The 5000-nt window shown below is 37.5% G+C and overlaps 1 protein-coding gene and 1 long non-coding RNA gene across 3 annotated transcripts in view; one reads left to right on the top strand and one right to left on the bottom strand.

Annotated features, from left to right (window-relative positions):
• Positions 1-82, bottom strand: part of LOC307268905 (uncharacterized protein) — a 23256-nt gene extending 23174 nt beyond the window's left edge. For both annotated transcript variants that reach the window (XM_080051701.1, XM_080051702.1), the window contains exon 1: positions 1-82. This exon is cut by the window's left edge and continues 100 nt beyond it. The gene's annotated coding sequence lies outside the window, so the exon portion shown is untranslated.
• A 662-nt stretch (positions 83-744) lies between these two features.
• Positions 745-5000, top strand: part of LOC307269329 — a 4879-nt gene continuing 623 nt past the window's right edge. Inside the window, exons 1-3 of the long non-coding RNA XR_013845498.1 lie at positions 745-876; positions 2108-2235; positions 3850-5000. The exon at positions 3850-5000 is cut by the window's right edge and continues 623 nt beyond it. This is a non-coding gene — a long non-coding RNA (uncharacterized lncRNA). The remainder of the gene's footprint in view (positions 877-2107; positions 2236-3849) is intronic.

Here is a 5000-nt window from a genome sequence, read left to right as displayed (position 1 = left end):
TTTTCACAACGAAACTCCCGGTAAAGACGGTGAAATAAGAACAAACTGAAACATTTGTCGGTCGAGAGAAGCGAAGCTAGACTACAACATACACCGCTGGACTACAGGAGAGACCGCGCGGGGCATGATGGGAAATCACACTTCCGGTATAGTTTATTTTAGTTTATTTTTATTTTATTTTTATAGACAAAGATTTTAAATTAAAAAAGATTCTCACTCCCACACAGATACAGCGGCTCTTTATACTTCACCTGCTGCTGTTCGTCGGGATGTAAGTTATCCGACATATTATGTGGAAATGTGTTGTAATAAATAGTTGTTTTATAACTTTGTCATTAAAAACAGACAGTTATAAAACGTATACAAACGAAATACATAAATCAATAAACAGGTGCATTAAAAATATATAATAATAATAGAGAAAGTTAATTTTTTCAATAAAACTTTCATATATTCAAGATTTATTACAAATAAAGAGAAATCTTACTTCCGTTTTTTTTCTCTTAAGACAAATATGGTCAACAAAAATATTCCCCCCCCCGTCCCCCGTCCCCCCTCCCGGAGGTAAAATATCCGACATTATGTGAAAAATCAAATGTCTTCAAGATTTATTTAAAAAAAAAGTAAAATATTTCAGGCCTATTTGTGTTGCAGTACCGGCTCAATCCGCGGTGGGAGTTGGCGCTATTGAGCCAACACACTGCATTAACACAGGCAGAATAAAACAGGGATTATTATTGTAAACAAACAGTAGTCCTCCGTTATAAACAGTCAACCATGGGCTTTAAACGACTGTAATTATCAGGCTTTTCCTCTGATTGGATATAAAACATGGCGATGTTGAGCAGACGGACTTTGGACGGAATCTGCTCCTTGGTAAATACAATAAATTCATTTATTTACCGGTAAACGGAACTAACGGCTATCGGTTAGCTTCTGGCTGAGCTAACACGCTAACGGTTAGCGGTTAGCTGCCGGTTTACAAACTGGTAAACAAGTTAAAAAAAGTATTTTCTGTAAGATGAGTAAGGGCACAGCACAGGTATATAAGATATCATAATAACGGGGTGAGTTTGTGTCTCGCGATAACTTGAAAAATGTAATAAGTCTATAATTACAACCAAGATATTAAAAAAGAAGAAAAAATAGTTCATACTAATGTTAGAAAACCTAGTAATTACATAAACACATCTTGAAATAACTTGAGCATATCTGGTTCTAATGTGAAGTATCTTGTTACAACTCTCTTGCTTATGTTAATAAACTGTCTTATTTGGTGCCTTCTGTGTGCACTGCTTTTAACTTTTTTTCGTCAGTGATTCTGGAGAACGCTTGTTGTCTAAATCACTTGTTGTCTAAATCAGTGAATATCTCCTCATGATCCACTACCTGTCTGTTCTGTGTGTGAGCTGAAGACAAATCCAGTGCTGACAACAAGTGTTTTCCAGAACTGCTGCCTCCGCCTTTTAATTTAGAGGCAGATCCATTATTTTATTTTTTTATTTACAAAGCCTTGCCCGGGAAGCTTCCTCGTTATTTAACAGAAATGCTGCAAATTTCAGATGGGCTTTATCAGACCCGCTCCACTGACATGCTCATGCTTTATGTCCCACAAGCCCGGTCTGAGCTGGGAAAGACAGCTTTTAGCTTCAGTGCCCCCGACTCCTGGAACAACTTACAGCTAAAAATTAAACTAAATAACTTCATATCCTTTAACCAATTTAAACAAACTATCTTAAATCTGCCAAACTCTACCTGTAACTGTTTTAATTAGGCTATATTGTACTTTCACCCATTTCATTTTAATTGCTGCCACTCTTCACCACTGTGTAAATGTTTCAATTGTTTTTCTCTTCACCTGTTGTTGTGTATTTGATGTATTTGCATTGAATATTGTTTATGAATTGTTGTTTTTCCTTTTAATTTGTTTGATCTCGACGTCATTGTAAATGAGGGTCACCCCTCAATTGGTCTCTCGAGGATAAATAAAAGTAAAAAAAAAAATAGAAGTTGGAAATATGTACACATCAAACATCATCTGAATCATCAAACACACACACATGACTCTTTTGTATTTAAACCTAATTCCTTCTGTCGTTATCTGTAGGTGTTACTGGGGCTGGTAATCTTGTCCTGGTCGTATGTGATCTACGCGGGCAGGGTCGCGTCTCATTGGCTGCTGGAGGAAAGGTCCCGCCTCCAACTCCAGGACTGACAGCTGATTGGACCAGCCAGGTAACAACAGGCTGCATTATATATCCATAGATATGAAGAAAAAAAGTTTTATTATTAAAAAATAAATAAAAAAAATTCTAAATTTAATTTGATTTATTTTATTCTTTGTTTTCAGCAGTTTTGTGAATATATTGTAATTTGTTTAAACATAATTATTTTTCTTATAAATAGGGGAAGGTGGGGTGATTTGTGCAACTTTTTACTCAAAGTGATTTTAAAGTGAGGCCTTGACAGTTATGTCTCCAACTCAAATATGTACATATATTTCAGGATGTTGTGCATCCCTGGCAATAAAAACTTTGGATCTGGAATAAACTGTTTAAGAAATATAGCTTTCGGAAAAAAAGTTGTCTTGTCGCACAAATCACCCCACGTAGTGGGGTGATTTGTGCGTCATTGTGTCACAATGACAAAGTCACCATCATCATCTTTCTGGCCATCTGAACTCTCATCAGTGGTGTCGTTAAGTGGAATTGAGATGTCACTCTCTTCTGAGCTACTGTAGACAATCACTTTCTTTTGGTGACCAGCGTATACAGCCATGCCACTGGCACAACTCTCAGAAATGTACTTTGCACTAGTTGCTCCGTGCTTGTGGAACCAACTGCCACCTGACAAATGTGATTCCCCCTACATTTCTGCCTTTAAATCAAGGCTCAAAACCCATATGTACACCCTGGTGTTTCCTCCCCATTAACCTCTGCACTACTTACTTACCTCTGCACTACTATCTGTGTTTATGTGGATGTATGGGCTTTACGTCTTTTATTTTGGTTATTGTTATTTTACCTTCATTGTTTACCTACTGAATGCACTATGTACAGCACTTTGGACAGTGCAAACTGTCATAAATGTGCTTTTATAAATACATTTTACTTACTTACTTACTTATAACTCACCCAGGCCCTTGCGCACAAATCACCCCATCCCCAGAATTTTGGATAATAGGCATGATGCAGCAATTTAGGGTTGACATTGTGCTAATTATATAGACTCAAAGTGTAGCATACCAAAGCACTAAAACATGTGTCAAATGTTTTCAAACGTGTCTATAATTGTTCAGACACAATAATCAAAAAACCTTGATCATGGAAATTTTACTTTGAAAGGCAAAACACAGTTTTTTGAGCTTAAATGTGCTTATATCTTATTCCTTGTGTCTCCCTTCTTTACAGGATGAGTCAAATGGATGGCTCTTCTTAAATATGTGGTCACATTTCCAATTTCTTCCACGGTTTTCTAGAAACAATGGGTTTTGCAACTTCCAAAATGCACAAATCACCCCACCTTCCCCTATACCTATTTAATATATTATTTTTTATTTAATTTAATTCGATTTTTAGATTTTAATTTTAATTCAGAAACAGAGAAGTTTACTGTAGTTATTAGGTCTATGTTTATGGATGTGACGGATATAAAAGCAAGAGGCAAGATCAAGACGCCATGTTATTATGATGAAATAAATAAGAGTAAAGTATGTCCCAATAGTATGCCTGCTGTATCCTAACTAGATTATTTTTATGATCAGATGTAGTATGTAGAATAGAGAAAAGAAAGAGGAGGAGATTTGGAACGCAGAATAACATTCTCTGTGTTTTAATCTTTCTGTTTCAGGCTGATGAAATGTCTAAACTTCCCTAACTGGATCGAACACAGCGGACCTCAGAAAGCTTCTTCAAAGGACGGACTATACAAGACTAACTCTCCCCCACACACACGCACACACACACACGCGCACATACACACACACACACACACACACACACAAGAACACACACACAAGAACACACACACACACACACACACGCACACGCACACAAGAACACACACACAAGAACACACACACACACGCACACAATCATTAAGGCCCATGAACTTCCCTAACTAGACTCAACCCAGCCGACGCCGTTACAACTCTGTCTCTTGTTTAACAAACGTCTGCTGGAGAAACATGACCTGACTAACTACACACAGACACGGCAACATGGACGCTGAAAATAAGAACTGTTGAATGTTACTTTACGTTTATTGCATATTATTCTATCGCACAAAAAAGAAAAACCGAGTGTTAATAAACAGCCTAGGCTCTGTAAACTGGTATGTGAACAAAGTGGGCCCACCTTGCCAGTTTACAGAGCCTAGGCTGTGTATGAGCTTAATGGAGGCTTGACTGGACACCATGTGAACTCTGTTGACGTATGTGGGATTATGAAAACCAGGAGAGACAAGGGTTGTGTTCCGAATCTCCTCCTCTTTCTTTTTTCTATTCTACATACTACATCCGACGATAAAAAGAATCTAGTTAGGATGCAGTAGGCATACTATTGGGACATACTTTTACTCTCTTATTTCATCATAACATTGCTCCTTGATCTTGCCTCTTGCTTTTATATCCGTCGCATCCCTGTTTGTTTTCATATGGAGGCTTCGTCGATGTGACGTCACTTCACATGCGCAATGGATTGTGGGTCAGAATCGGCCCAAATAGGATGCACTTTTCTACACTAACAATCTTGGCCGCATGAAGTAGGACATCCGGGTACTTCTAACCATCCTAAATCTGGCCACAAGAATCGGGACACCCTAAATCTTTTTTCTACCAAACTATATAGTAGAAAGTATGCGATTCGGAACGCAACCATACTCTTTCTTTTTACTACACTACACTACATACTAAAGTACAGATGAGTTTTAGTCTTTTTACTACACTACATACTAAAGTACAGAAGAGTTTTAGTCTTTTCACTACACTATATACTAAAGTA

The sequence above is a fragment of the Ammodytes marinus genome (genome assembly GCF_949987685.1).
Source record: "Ammodytes marinus genome assembly, chromosome: 23".
In the NCBI taxonomy this organism is placed as follows: domain Eukaryota; kingdom Metazoa; phylum Chordata; class Actinopteri; order Uranoscopiformes; family Ammodytidae; genus Ammodytes; species Ammodytes marinus.
This window is presented reverse-complemented; position numbering and strand designations above follow the sequence as displayed.